Genomic DNA, 14800 nt, shown 5'->3' with positions numbered 1-14800 from the left:
TTGCGCAATCTGTTGGTGGAGCAGGGGAAACTATGAGGACGCGCGGCGAGGTTCCTCGCCCCAGTCTTAGCCGCCAGGGTAAGGAAGGAACAGTTTACGATTGGGTTGACTCCTGCGAATACGCCAATAATATTGTAGGTATCTCGGGCGGGTAATTGTTGGTAGTCGACAGTGCGTTCGCGCTGTGTGTGTGTGTGTGTGTTTCTGTGCTGAGTTCTAGCTGGCCCGTTTTTGTTGTTGTCTTCCTCCGAAAGGAAAGAGAAATAAATAAACATCGTGGTTTTTACGTAATACCGTGTTTAGTGAAAATGGAATAGCTACAAGGAAGAGCAACAACGGTGTCTTTTATAGAGACCAGGAAAACGAAATACATATCGTTGGCGGTTCAAAGTAACAGTGAGGTGGAGTGCTGCATTGGATTGTAATCTCTCGCATGCAAACAGCGTTATCACACTGTTCTTAAGGAAAATTAACTGGGCGCACCATAGCTCTGGTTTCCCTTCAAAACGAATAAATCAATTACCCACCTCCCTCTTTTCTCACATCTTCTCAACCCCGTCATCTCTCCTGGCCAGAGAGAGGGCGACACCCTCCAGGTGGCCCGCCCCACCCCTTCAGGGTGGGGAATGAAAGCATTTAAACAACAACAACAACTAATAAATCTTTCGCCTTTTACTAAAGATTTCCGTGGAGGGGAACATTTTGATGAGTCTTTTGAACAATTTTTTGTTTGGTCCAGCCGTTAAGGCGGACCTAAGATAGTAAACAAACAAAAACTAGCGGTAGTGCAGACGATACAATACTTACAGCCCCTGCCATGACAGGAACTAAGAACAGTAGCGGAAAAGCTCTGTCCAGGAGAAAAAGGGCTTTCTTTTAAATATTATTATTATTATTATTATTACTATTATTAACGTACACGCACAAATATTGGTTAACATTGCAGAGAGAATGGAAACATACTTTTATGGGTAGGAAACGACGATAGAATAAAGAATATTAAACTTACATTTGTTTTGTTTTATAGTGGGCTGATCACGACCGTACTGCAAAAGAAACATTTTGAAGCGAAGACTAGTAGAGGAAGCGAGAGCCTCCCCGGAAGTGAAGTGAATTTGGCGGGATGAACCTGATTCTTGCTAGTGAGAGAAGAGGGTTCTGGAGGCGCTAGTGGTAGTTACAAGGTCGCAGTGTTGACAGTTTGGCGGCCGAAGACAGAGGAGGAGTGCGCTCCGGCGGCCTGGGAAGGGAGGTGTCTCTTGAAGAGTTGCACAGTTTAGGCGATGTGGGCTCATTTGACGGCGTGGCGCAGACAGGCCATTTTGCGCAATCTGTTGGTGGAGCAGGGGAAACTATGAGGACGCGCGGCGAGGTTCCTCGCCCCAGTCTTAGCCGCCAGGGTAAGGAAGGAACAGTTTACGATTGGGTTGACTCCTGCGAATACGCCAATAATATTGTAGGTATCTCGGGCGGGTAATTGTTGGTAGTCGACAGTGCGTTCCCGCTGTGTGTGTGTGTGTGTTTCCGTGCTGAGTTCGTGCTGGCCCGTTTTTGTTGTTGTCTTCCTCCGAAAGGAAAGAGAAATAAAAAAAACATCGTGGTTTTTACGTAATACCGTGTTTAGTGAAAATGGAATAGCTACAAGGAAGAGCAACAACGGTGTCTTTTATAGAGACCAGGAAAACGAAATACATATCGTTGGCGGTTCAAAGTAACAGTGAGGTGGAGTGCTGCATTGGATTGTAATCTCTCGCATGCAAACAGCGTTATCACACTGTTCTTAAGGAAAATTAACTGGGCGCACCATAGCTCTGGTTTCCCTTCAAAACGAATAAATCTTTCGCCTTTTACTAAAGATTTCCGTGGAGGGGAACATTTTGATGAGTCTTTTGAACAATTTTTTGTTTGGTCCAGCCGTTAAGGCGGACCTAAGATAGTAAACAAACAAAAACTAGCGGTAGTGCAGACGATACAATACTTACAGCCCCTGCCATGACAGGAACTAAGAACAGTAGCGGAAAAGCTCTGTCCAGGAGAAAAAGGGCTTTCTTTTAAATATTATTATTATTATTATTATTACTATTATTAACGTACACGCACAAATATTGGTTAACATTGCAGAGAGAATGGAAACATACTTTTATGGGTAGGAAACGACGATAGAATAAAGAATATTAAACTTACATTTGTTTTGTTTTATAGTGGGCTGATCACGACCGTACTGCAAAAGAAACATTTTGAAGCGAAGACTAGTAGAGGAAGCGAGAGCCTCCCCGGAAGTGAAGTGAATTTGGCGGGATGAACCTGATTCTTGCTAGTGAGAGAAGAGGGTTCTGGAGGCGCTAGTGGTAGTTACAAGGTCGCAGTGTTGACAGTTTGGCGGCCGAGGACAGAGGAGGAGTGCGCTCCGGCGGCCTGGGAAGGGAGGTGTCTCTTGAAGAGTTGCACAGTTCAGGCGATGTGGGCTCATTTGACGGCGTGGCGCAGACAGGCCATTTTGCGCAATCTGTTGGTGGAGCAGGGGAAACTATGAGGACGCGCGGCGAGGTTCCTCGCCCGAGTCTTAGCCGCCAGGGTAAGGAAGGAACAGTTTACGATTGGGTTGACTCCTGCGAATACACCAATAATATTGTAGGTATCTCGGGCGGGTAATTGTTGGTAGTCGACAGTGCGTTCGCGCTGTGTGTGTGTGTGTGTGTGTGTGTGTGTGTGTTTCCGTGCTGAGTTCGTGCTGGCCCGTTTTTGTTGTTGTCCTCCTCCGAAAGGAAAGAGAAATAAATAAACATCGTGGTTTTTACGTAATACCGTGTTTAGTGAAAATGGAATAGCTACAAGGAAGAGCAACAACGGTGTCTTTTATAGAGACCAGGAAAACGAAATACATATCGTTGGCGGTTCAAAGTAGCAGTGAGGTGGAGTGCTGAATTGGATTGTAATCTCTCGCATGCAAACAGCGTTATCACACTGTTCTTAAGGAAAATTAACTGGGCGCACCATAGCTCTGGTTTCCCTTCAAAACGAATAAATCTTTCGCCTTTTGCTAAAGATTTCCGTGGAGGGGAACATTTTGATGAGTCTTTTGAACAATTTTTTGTTTGGTCCAGCCGTTAAGGCGGACCTAAGATAGTAAAGAAACAAAAACTAGCGGTAGTGCAGACGATACAATACTTACAGCCCCTGCCATGACAGGAACTAAGAACAGTAGCGGAAAAGCTCTGTCCAGGAGAAAAAGGGCTTTCTTTTAAATATTATTATTATTATTATTATTATTATTATTACTATTATTAACGTACACGCACAAATATTGGTTAACATTGCAGAGAGAATGGAAACATACTTTTATGGGTAGGAAACGACGATAGAATAAAGAATATTAAACTTACATTTGTTTTGTTTTATAGTGGGCTGATCACGACCGTACTGCAAAAGAAACATTTTGAAGCGAAGACTAGTAGAGGAAGCGAGAGCCTCCCCGGAAGTGAAGTGAATTTGGCGGGATGAACCTGATTCTTGCTAGTGAGAGAAGAGGGTTCTGGAGGCGCTAGTGGTAGTTACAAGGTCGCAGTGTTGACAGTTTGGCGGCCGAGGACAGAGGAGGAGTGCGCTCCGGCGGCCTGGGAAGGGAGGTGTCTCTTGAAGAGTTGCACAGTTTAGGCGATGTGGGCTCATTTGACGGCGTGGCGCAGACAGGCCATTTTGCGCAATCTGTTGGTGGAGCAGGGGAAACTATGAGGACGCGCGGCGAGGTTCCTCGCCCCAGTCTTAGCCGCCAGGGTAAGGAAGGAACAGTTTTACGATTGGGTTGACTCCTGCGAATACGCCAATAATATTGTAGGTATCTCGGGCGGGTAATTGTTGGTAGTCGACAGTGCGTTCGCGCTGTGTGTGTGTGTGTGTGTGTTTCCGTGCTGAGTTCGTGCTGGCCCGTTTTTTTGTTGTCTTCCTCCGAAAGGAAAGAGAAATAAAAAAACATCGTGGTTTTTACGTAATACCGTGTTTAGTGAAAATGGAATAGCTACAAGGAAGAGCAACAACGGTGTCTTTTATAGAGACCAGGAAAACGAAATACATATCGTTGGCGGTTCAAAGTAACAGTGAGGTGGAGTGCTGCATTGGATTGTAATCTCTCGCATGCAAACAGCGTTATCACACTGTTCTTAAGGAAAATTAACTGGGCGCACCATACCTCTGGTTTCCCTTCAAAACGAATAAATCTTTCGCCTTTTACTAAAGATTTCCGTGGAGGGGAACATTTTGATGAGTCTTTTGAACAATTTTTTGTTTGGTCCAGCCGTTAAGGCGGACCTAAGATAGTAAACAAACAAACACTAGCGGTAGTGCAGACGATACAATACTTACAGCCCCTGCCATGACAGGAACTAAGAACAGTAGCGGAAAAGCTCTGTCCAGGAGAAAAAGGGCTTTCTTTTAAATATTATTATTATTATTATTACTATTATTAACGTACACGCACAAATATTGGTTAACATTGCAGAGAGAATGGAAACATACTTTTATGGGTAGGAAACGACGATAGAATAAAGAATATTAAACTTACATTTGTTTTGTTTTATAGTGGGCTGATCACGACCGTACTGCAAAAGAAACATTTTGAAGCGAAGACTAGTAGAGGAAGCGAGAGCCTCCCCGGAAGTGAAGTGAATTTGGCGGGATGAACCTGATTCTTGCTAGTGAGAGAAGAGGGTTCTGGAGGCGCTAGTGGTAGTTACAAGGTCGCAGTGTTGACAGTTTGGCGGCCGAGGACAGAGGAGGAGTGCGCTCCGGCGGCCTGGGAAGGGAGGTGTCTCTTGAAGAGTTGCACAGTTTAGGCGATGTGGGCTCATTTGACGGCGTGGCGCAGACAGGCCATTTTGCGCAATCTGTTGGTGGAGCAGGGGAAACTATGAGGACGCGCGGCGAGGTTCCTCGCCCCAGTCTTAGCCGCCAGGGTAAGGAAGGAACAGTTTACGATTGGGTTGACTCCTGCGAATACACCAATAATATTGTAGGTATCTCGGGCGGGTAATTGTTGGTAGTCGACAGTGCGTTCGCGCTGTGTGTGTGTGTGTGTGTGTGTGTGTGTGTGTGTGTGTGTGTGTGTGTGTGTGTGTGTGTGTGTGTGTGTTTCCGTGCTGAGTTCGTGCTGGCCCGTTTTTGTTGTTGTCCTCCTCCGAAAGGAAAGAGAAATAAATAAACATCGTGGTTTTTACGTAATACCGTGTTTAGTGAAAATGGAATAGCTACAAGGAAGAGCAACAACGGTGTCTTTTATAGAGACCAGGAAAACGAAATACATATCGTTGGCGGTTCAAAGTAACAGTGAGGTGGAGTGCTGAATTGGATTGTAATCTCTCGCATGCAAACAGCGTTATCACACTGTTCTTAAGGAAAATTAACTGGGCGCACCATAGGTCTGGTTTCCCTTCAAAACGAATAAATCTTTCGCCTTTTACTAAAGATTTCCGTGGAGGGGAACATTTTGATGAGTCTTTTGAACAATTTTTTGTTTGGTCCAGCCGTTAAGGCGGACCTAAGATAGTAAAGAAACAAAAACTAGCGGTAGTGCAGACGATACAATACTTACAGCCCCTGCCATGACAGGAACTAAGAACAGTAGCGGAAAAGCTCTGTCCAGGAGAAAAAGGGCTTTCTTTTAAATATTATTATTATTACTATTATTATTACTACTATTATTAACGTACACGCACAAATATTGGTTAACATTGCAGAGAGAATGGAAACATACTTTTATGGGTAGGAAACGACGATAGAATAAAGAATATTAAACTTACATTTGTTTTGTTTTATAGTGGGCTGATCACGACCGTACTGCAAAAGAAACATTTTGAAGCGAAGACTAGTAGAGGAAGCGAGAGCCTCCCCGGAAGTGAAGTGAATTTGGCGGGATGAACCTGATTCTTGCTAGTGAGAGAAGAGGGTTCTGGAGGCGCTAGTGGTAGTTACAAGGTCGCAGTGTTGACAGTTTGGCGGCCGAGGACAGAGGAGGAGTGCGCTCCGGCGGCCTGGGAAGGGAGGTGTCTCTTGAAGAGTTGCACAGTTTAGGCGATGTGGGCTCATTTGACGGCGTGGCGCAGACAGGCCATTTTGCGCAATCTGTTGGTGGAGCAGGGGAAACTATGAGGACGCGCGGCGAGGTTCCTCGCCCCAGTCTTAGCCGCCAGGGTAAGGAAGGAACAGTTTACGATTGGGTTGACTCCTGCGAATACGCCAATAATATTGTAGGTATCTCGGGCGGGTAATTGTTGGTAGTCGACAGTGCGTTCCCGCTGTGTGTGTGTGTGTGTGTGTGTTTCCGTGCTGAGTTCGTGCTGGCCCGTTTTTGTTGTTGTCTTCCTCCGAAAGGAAAGAGAAATAAAAAAAACATCGTGGTTTTTACGTAATACCGTGTTTAGTGAAAATGGAATAGCTACAAGGAAGAGCAACAACGGTGTCTTTTATAGAGACCAGGAAAACGAAATACATATCGTTGGCGGTTCAAAGTAACAGTGAGGTGGAGTGCTGCATTGGATTGTAATCTCTCGCATGCAAACAGCGTTATCACACTGTTCTTAAGGAAAATTAACTGGGCGCACCATAGGGAGGAATGAAATGACCTCATGGACGACGACGACGGCGCACCATAGCTCTGGTTTCCCTTCAAAACGAATAAATCTTTCGCCTTTTACTAAAGATTTCCGTGGAGGGGAACATTTTGATGAGTCTTTTGAACAATTTTTTGTTTGGTCCAGCCGTTAAGGCGGACCTAAGATAGTAAACAAACAAAAACTAGCGGTAGTGCAGACGATACAATACTTACAGCCCCTGCCATGACAGGAACTAAGAACAGTAGCGGAAAAGCTCTGTCCAGGAGAAAAAGGGCTTTCTTTTAAATATTATTATTATTATTATTACTATTATTAACGTACACGCACAAATATTGGTTAACATTGCAGAGAGAATGGAAACATACTTTTATGGGTAGGAAACGACGATAGAATAAAGAATATTAAACTTACATTTGTTTTGTTTTATAGTGGGCTGATCACGACCGTACTGCAAAAGAAACATTTTGAAGCGAAGACTAGTAGAGGAAGCGAGAGCCTCCCCGGAAGTGAAGTGAATTTGGCGGGATGAACCTGATTCTTGCTAGTGAGAGAAGAGGGTTCTGGAGGCGCTAGTGGTAGTTACAAGGTCGCAGTGTTGACAGTTTGGCGGCCGAGGACAGAGGAGGAGTGCGCTCCGGCGGCCTGGGAAGGGAGGTGTCTCTTGAAGAGTTGCACAGTTTAGGCGATGTGGGCTCATTTGACGGCGTGGCGCAGACAGGCCATTTTGCGCAATCTGTTGGTGGAGCAGGGGAAACTATGAGGACGCGCGGCGAGGTTCCTCGCCCCAGTCTTAGCCGCCAGGGTAAGGAAGGAACAGTTTACGATTGGGTTGACTCCTGCGAATACACCAATAATATTGTAGGTATCTCGGGCGGGTAATTGTTGGTAGTCGACAGTGCGTTCGCGCTGTGTGTGTGTGTGTGTGTGTGTGTGTGTTTCCGTGCTGAGTTCGTGCTGGCCCGTTTTTGTTGTTGTCCTCCTCCGAAAGGAAAGAGAAATAAATAAACATCGTGGTTTTTACGTAATACCGTGTTTAGTGAAAATGGAATAGCTACAAGGAAGAGCAACAACGGTGTCTTTTATAGAGACCAGGAAAACGAAATACATATCGTTGGCGGTTCAAAGTAACAGTGAGGTGGAGTGCTGAATTGGATTGTAATCTCTCGCATGCAAACAGCGTTATCACACTGTTCTTAAGGAAAATTAACTGGGCGCACCATAGCTCTGGTTTCCCTTCAAAACGAATAAATCTTTCGCCTTTTACTAAAGATTTCCGTGGAGGGGAACATTTTGATGAGTCTTTTGAACAATTTTTTGTTTGGTCCAGCCGTTAAGGCGGACCTAAGATAGTAAAGAAACAAAAACTAGCGGTAGTGCAGACGATACAATACTTACAGCCCCTGCCATGACAGGAACTAAGAACAGTAGCGGAAAAGCTCTGTCCAGGAGAAAAAGGGCTTTCTTTTAAATATTATTATTATTATTATTATTATTATTATTATTACTATTATTAACGTACACGCACAAATATTGGTTAACATTGCAGAGAGAATGGAAACATACTTTTATGGGTAGGAAACGACGATAGAATAAAGAATATTAAACTTACATTTGTTTTGTTTTATAGTGGGCTGATCACGACCGTACTGCAAAAGAAACATTTTGAAGCGAAGACTAGTAGAGGAAGCGAGAGCCTCCCCGGAAGTGAAGTGAATTTGGCGGGATGAACCTGATTCTTGCTAGTGAGAGAAGAGGGTTCTGGAGGCGCTAGTGGTAGTTACAAGGTCGCAGTGTTGACAGTTTGGCGGCCGAGGACAGAGGAGGAGTGCGCTCCGGCGGCCTGGGAAGGGAGGTGTCTCTTGAAGAGTTGCACAGTTTAGGCGATGTGGGCTCATTTGACGGCGTGGCGCAGACAGGCCATTTTGCGCAATCTGTTGGTGGAGCAGGGGAAACTATGAGGACGCGCGGCGAGGTTCCTCGCCCCAGTCTTAGCCGCCAGGGTAAGGAAGGAACAGTTTTACGATTGGGTTGACTCCTGCGAATACGCCAATAATATTGTAGGTATCTCGGGCGGGTAATTGTTGGTAGTCGACAGTGCGTTCACGCTGTGTGTGTGTGTGTGTGTGTTTCCGTGCTGAGTTCGTGCTGGCCCGTTTTTGTTGTTGTCTTCCTCCGAAAGGAAAGAGAAATAAATAAACATCGTGGTTTTTACGTAATACCGTGTTTAGTGAAAATGGAATAGCTACAAGGAAGAGCAACAACGGTGTCTTTTATAGAGACCAGGAAAACGAAATACATATCGTTGGCGGTTCAAAGTAACAGTGAGGTGGAGTGCTGCATTGGATTGTAATCTCTCGCATGCAAACAGCGTTATCACACTGTTCTTAAGGAAAATTAACTGGGCGCACCATAGCTCTGGTTTCCCTTCAAAACGAATAAATCAATTACCCACCTCCCTCTTTTCTCACATCTTCTCAACCCCGTCATCTCTCCTGGCCAGAGAGAGGGCGACACCCTCTAGGTGGCCCGCCCCACCCCTTCAGGGTGGGGAATGAAAGCATTTAAACAACAACAACAACGAATAAATCTTTCGCCTTTTTAAAGATTTCCGTGGAGGGGAACATTTTGATGAGTCTTTTGAACAATTTTTTGTTTGGTCCAGCCGTTAAGGCGGATCTAAGATAGTAAACAAACAAAAACTAGCGGTAGTGCAGACGATACAATACTTACAGCCCCTGCCATGACAGGAACTAAGAACAGTAGCGGAAAAGCTCTGTCCAGGAGAAAAAGGGCTTTCTTTTAAATATTATTATTATTATTATTATTACTATTATTAACGTACACGCACAAATATTGGTTAACATTGCAGAGAGAATGGAAACATACTTTTATGGGTAGGAAACGACGATAGAATAAAGAATATTAAACTTACATTTGTTTTGTTTTATAGTGGGCTGATCACGACCGTACTGCAAAAGAAACATTTTGAAGCGAAGACTAGTAGAGGAAGCGAGAGCCTCCCCGGAAGTGAAGTGAATTTGGCGGGATGAACCTGATTCTTGCTAGTGAGAGAAGAGGGTTCTGGAGGCGCTAGTGGTAGTTACAAGGTCGCAGTGTTGACAGTTTGGCGGCCGAGGACAGAGGAGGAGTGCGCTCCGGCGGCCTGGGAAGGGAGGTGTCTCTTGAAGAGTTGCACAGTTTAGGCGATGTGGGCTCATTTGACGGCGTGGCGCAGACAGGCCATTTTGCGCAATCTGTTGGTGGAGCAGGGGAAACTATGAGGACGCGCGGCGAGGTTCCTCGCCCCAGTCTTAGCCGCCAGGGTAAGGAAGGAACAGTTTACGATTGGGTTGACTCCTGCGAATACGCCAATAATATTGTAGGTATCTCGGGCGGGTAATTGTTGGTAGTCGACAGTGCGTTCCCGCTGTGTGTGTGTGTGTGTGTGTTTCCGTGCTGAGTTCGTGCTGGCCCGTTTTTGTTGTTGTCTTCCTCCGAAAGGAAAGAGAAATAAATAAACATCGTGGTTTTTACGTAATACCGTGTTTAGTGAAAATGGAATAGCTACAAGGAAGAGCAACAACGGTGTCTTTTATAGAGACCAGGAAAACGAAATACATATCGTTGGCGGTTCAAAGTAACAGTGAGGTGGAGTGCTGCATTGGATTGTAATCTCTCGCATGCAAAGAGCGTTATCACACTGTTCTTAAGGAAAATTAACTGGGCGCACCATAGCTCTGGTTTCCCTTCAAAACGAATAAATCTTTCGCCTTTTACTAAAGATTTCCGTGGAGGGGAACATTTTGATGAGTCTTTTGAACAATTTTTTGTTTGGTCCAGCCGTTAAGGCGGACCTAAGATAGTAAAGAAACAAAAACTAGCGGTAGTGCAGACGATACAATACTTACAGCCCCTGCCATGACAGGAACTAAGAACAGTAGCGGAAAAGCTCTGTCCAGGAGAAAAAGGGCTTTCTTTTAAATATTATTATTATTATTATTATTATTACTATTATTAACGTACACGCACAAATATTGGTTAACATTGCAGAGAGAATGGAAACATACGTTTATGGGTAGGAAACGACGATAGAATAAAGAATATTAAACTTACATTTGTTTTGTTTTATAGTGGGCTGATCACGACCGTACTGCAAAAGAAACATTTTGAAGCGAAGACTAGTAGAGGAAGCGAGAGCCTCCCCGGAAGTGAAGTGAATTTGGCGGGATGAACCTGATTCTTGCTAGTGAGAGAAGAGGGTTCTGGAGGCGCTAGTGGTAGTTACAAGGTCGCAGTGTTGACAGTTTGGCGGCCGAGGACAGAGGAGGAGTGCGCTCCGGCGGCCTGGGAAGGGAGGTGTCTCTTGAAGAGTTGCACAGTTTAGGCGATGTGGGCTCATTTGACGGCGTGGCGCAGACAGGCCATATTGCGCAATCTGTTGGTGGAGCAGGGGAAACTATGAGGACGCGCGGCGAGGTTCCTCGCCCCAGTCTTAGCCGCCAGGGTAAGGAAGGAACAGTTTACGATTGGGTTGACTCCTGCGAATACACCAATAATATTGTAGGTATCTCGGGCGGGTAATTGTTGGTAGTCGACAGTGCGTTCGCGCTGTGTGTGTGTGTGTGTGTGTGTGTGTGTGTGTGTGTGTTTCCGTGCTGAGTTCGTGCTGGCCCGTTTTTGTTGTTGTCCTCCTCCGAAAGGAAAGGGAAATAAATAAACATCGTGGTTTTTACGTAATACCGTGTTTAGTGAAAATGGAATAGCTACAAGGAAGAGCAACATTGGTGTCTTTTATAGAGACCAGGAAAACGAAATACATATCGTTGGCGGTTCAAAGTAACAGTGAGGTGGAGTGCTGAATTGGATTGTAATCTCTCGCATGCAAACAGCGTTATCACACTGTTCTTAAGGAAAATTAACTGGGCGCACCATAGCTCTGGTTTCCCTTCAAAACGAATAAATCTTTCGCCTTTTACTAAAGATTTCCGTGGAGGGGAACATTTTGATGAGTCTTTTGAACAATTTTTTGTTCGGTCCAGCCGTTAAGGCGGACCTAAGATAGTAAAGAAACAAAAACTAGCGGTAGTGCAGACGATACAATACTTACAGCCCCTGCCATGACAGGAACTAAGAACAGTAGCGGAAAAGCTCTGTCCAGGAGAAAAAGGGCTTTCTTTTAAATATTATTATTATTATTATTATTACTATTATTAACGTACACGCACAAATATTGGTTAACATTGCAGAGAGAATGGAAACATACTTTTATGGGTAGGAAACGACGATAGAATAAAGAATATTAAACTTACATTTGTTTTGTTTTATAGTGGGCTGATCACGACCGTACTGCAAAAGAAACATTTTGAAGCGAAGACTAGTAGAGGAAGCGAGAGCCTCCCCGGAAGTGAAGTGAATTTGGCGGGATGAACCTGATTCTTGCTAGTGAGAGAAGAGGGTTCTGGAGGCGCTAGTGGTAGTTACAAGGTCGCAGTGTTGACAGTTTGGCGGCCGAGGACAGAGGAGGAGTGCGCTCCGGCGGCCTGGGAAGGGAGGTGTCTCTTGAAGAGTTGCACAGTTTAGGCGATGTGGGCTCATTTGACGGCGTGGCGCAGACAGGCCATTTTGCGCAATCTGTTGGTGGAGCAGGGGAAACTATGAGGACGCGCGGCGAGGTTCCTCGCCCCAGTCTTAGCCGCCAGGGTAAGGAAGGAACAGTTTACGATTGGGTTGACTCCTGCGAATACGCCAATAATATTGTAGGTATCTCGGGCGGGTAATTGTTGGTAGTCGACAGTGCGTTCCCGCTGTGTGTGTGTGTGTGTGTGTGTTTCCGTGCTGAGTTCGTGCTGGCCCGTTTTTGTTGTTGTCTTCCTCCGAAAGGAAAGAGAAATAAAAAAAACATCGTGGTTTTTACGTAATACCGTGTTTAGTGAAAATGGAATAGCTACAAGGAAGAGCAACAACGGTGTCTTTTATAGAGACCAGGAAAACGAAATACATATCGTTGGCGGTTCAAAGTAACAGTGAGGTGGAGTGCTGCATTGGATTGTAATCTCTCGCATGCAAACAGCGTTATCACACTGTTCTTAAGGAAAATTAACTGGGCGCACCATGACCCTATATATTGTCGATTAGTGGATGGATTCGCGTGTTTCATTGGTATATTCTAGAACCTTCCAGTACAACCCAGTGGAAGCTTCGTCATCTCTACAAGAACATTGGCGTCTTTCTTTCTACACCAGGACTCTTCCGGAACTTTCGATGGCTTCAGCTTCGTTACCGCCTCCGTCGCCTGAGATGGAATCAGAACAAATTAAACAAGCTCGTCGCCTTTCTCCTGAACCTCTGGGCGACCGGAAAAAGATCTGTGGCACAACTGTGGCTTCTGCCTCTTCTGGTTCCACCTACACTGGTTCAAGTTCGGCCGATACTCATGTCTCAGGCATCAGACGCTTGGCTACGCCGGAGAGAGGTACCATGGCACCTCCCTCTCCTTCACCATCACTTCTGCGATCGCCTCCGGACTCTTATCGGCCTCCCAATGTTCGCAGTTACTCTCAAGCAGCGCAGAACCCGGCTATTGCTCCCAATATTCGTCAACGCAGTTTTGAGCATCACATCCACACACCACCGCCTACGTTCTACATCATGAAATTGCATCAAATAGATCCTGCTAAGGCCAACACCCGTTATATCTACCAGATTCTCATGAACTTCACCCCAAAGCATCTCGACTTCGATATTGAGCTTCAACGTACTCGTAATGGGGATTATCATATCAAGACCAACAAGCCTTACTATCGCCATTTCATAGGGGCTGTTGGACTGGCCCATTTTGGTAGTAATGCCCAGGCTACTAACCTGACGCCCGTGGCACCCTCTCGCCGCTCTGCACCGCCTGCCCGCCGGCTACCATCTCATTCCGTTGTGGCTTATGGCGTCGATCGTGACTGGACGGATGACGAGATCTTTTCCCAACTCCAGCTTGGGGGCCACTTGGTAGAGAAGGTGACTCGCATCAAGAACGCCCGCGGACCTACCACCCTTGTCCGCCTCATCACTACCAACATCGCTACCATTGATGCCCTCCTGCGTGATGGCGTCGTTCTCTATGGTCGTCGTCACCGCATCGAGCCCTCTCGTGCAGCGCCGCCGCAACGCATACGTTGCAACCAGTGCCAACGTTACGACCACCCTCCTGGCCAGCCCTGTCAGCAACCTCAGGTATGTGCAATTTGCAGTCAGGAACATCCGACTAATAGCTGTTCTAATAAGGGTTCTCCCAAATGTCTTACGTGTTCCCAACCTCATCCTACCTTTTCTTACAAATGTAAATCCCGTCCCGCTCCCGATTCCTCACACCCTGAATCTGTCATTCCAGTCGTTTCCCAGGACCCTCCCACTCCCTCTCTCAGCACTCAGCTCCCTGAAGCTTGTGCTGAGAACGTCATCCGTTTCGTTACCATGGTGCTCCACAATATCCTTCCCTTCCACCGCCCCCTCATCCTCAGTCAGGTCCAACTTGCCGCGCGATCGGTTTTCAATGCTCATTTGGATGTCACATATGCGGGGAACAAAATGCACTTTGCATTTTTTCCCCTTAGTGCTGTTCCCCTAGTGGAATGACACGTTCACTCTTTATTATACTAACATTCGTTCTCTGAATTCCAATCGTGCGCTTTTGGACCTTTCCCTTAACCTGTATGACCCGGATATCTTTGTTCTAAATGAAACGTTTCTCAACCCCTGTCATCGCCCTCATTTCCCTAAGTATATTCTTCATCGTGCTGATCGAATATCTGACACCCGTGGTGGCGTTGCCATTGGCACTCGGCGTCACATTACCACTAAACGTCATTATTATCACTTTCGTGATAATTTTAGGGAATACCTCATTCTTGAAACCTTTCTCCCGAGCCACTCTCCTATTGCTATTGTCACCCTCTATTTGCCCCCTCGAACTCCCCCTCCTATTGACTTCCTCCATTATATAGATACGACTTTTCTGAACTATATCTTTATTGCCGATATTAATATCCATTCTTATAATGTTACTCAATCTTCCGCTTTTACCACGTTATTAGCTCAAATCCGGGGCATACAGGTTCCTTTTCCTTTCCCCACCCGCCCTATCTCCCAAACCACTCCCGACGCCCTTGTCCTGTCCCCTTCACTGTCCCCTCTCCCTCAAATTG

The 14800-nt window shown here is 45.8% G+C and overlaps 8 non-coding genes and 2 pseudogenes across 8 annotated transcripts; all 10 read left to right on the top strand.

Moving 5' to 3' along the window:
- Window positions 1-601: 601 nt before the first annotated feature.
- Window positions 602-752, top strand: LOC137500720 (U5 spliceosomal RNA; annotated as a pseudogene).
- Window positions 753-1806: 1054 nt separating this feature from the next.
- LOC136872896 (U5 spliceosomal RNA) lies at window positions 1807-1927 on the top strand. Its single transcript, XR_010860054.1, has one exon. It is a non-coding gene; the product is annotated as a U5 spliceosomal RNA (small nuclear RNA).
- A 1069-nt stretch (window positions 1928-2996) lies between these two features.
- Window positions 2997-3117, top strand: LOC137500718 (U5 spliceosomal RNA). The gene has a single exon (XR_011018220.1). It is a non-coding gene; the product is annotated as a U5 spliceosomal RNA (small nuclear RNA).
- A 1066-nt stretch (window positions 3118-4183) lies between these two features.
- LOC137500715 (U5 spliceosomal RNA) lies at window positions 4184-4304 on the top strand. Its single transcript, XR_011018217.1, has one exon. It is a non-coding gene; the product is annotated as a U5 spliceosomal RNA (small nuclear RNA).
- Window positions 4305-5408: 1104 nt separating this feature from the next.
- Window positions 5409-5529, top strand: LOC136872895 (U5 spliceosomal RNA). The gene has a single exon (XR_010860053.2). It is a non-coding gene; the product is annotated as a U5 spliceosomal RNA (small nuclear RNA).
- A 1112-nt stretch (window positions 5530-6641) lies between these two features.
- Window positions 6642-6762, top strand: LOC136872894 (U5 spliceosomal RNA). Its single transcript, XR_010860052.1, has one exon. It is a non-coding gene; the product is annotated as a U5 spliceosomal RNA (small nuclear RNA).
- A 1062-nt stretch (window positions 6763-7824) lies between these two features.
- LOC136872893 (U5 spliceosomal RNA) lies at window positions 7825-7945 on the top strand. The gene has a single exon (XR_010860051.1). It is a non-coding gene; the product is annotated as a U5 spliceosomal RNA (small nuclear RNA).
- Window positions 7946-9131: 1186 nt separating this feature from the next.
- LOC136872892 (U5 spliceosomal RNA) lies at window positions 9132-9280 on the top strand (annotated as a pseudogene).
- Window positions 9281-10337: 1057 nt separating this feature from the next.
- Window positions 10338-10458, top strand: LOC136872891 (U5 spliceosomal RNA). The gene has a single exon (XR_010860049.1). It is a non-coding gene; the product is annotated as a U5 spliceosomal RNA (small nuclear RNA).
- Window positions 10459-11536: 1078 nt separating this feature from the next.
- Window positions 11537-11657, top strand: LOC136872890 (U5 spliceosomal RNA). Its single transcript, XR_010860048.2, has one exon. It is a non-coding gene; the product is annotated as a U5 spliceosomal RNA (small nuclear RNA).
- Window positions 11658-14800: the final 3143 nt, after the last annotated feature.

Source organism: Anabrus simplex, chromosome 4 (genome assembly GCF_040414725.1).
Source record: "Anabrus simplex isolate iqAnaSimp1 chromosome 4, ASM4041472v1, whole genome shotgun sequence".
Taxonomy (NCBI): domain Eukaryota; kingdom Metazoa; phylum Arthropoda; class Insecta; order Orthoptera; family Tettigoniidae; genus Anabrus; species Anabrus simplex.
This window is presented reverse-complemented; position numbering and strand designations above follow the sequence as displayed.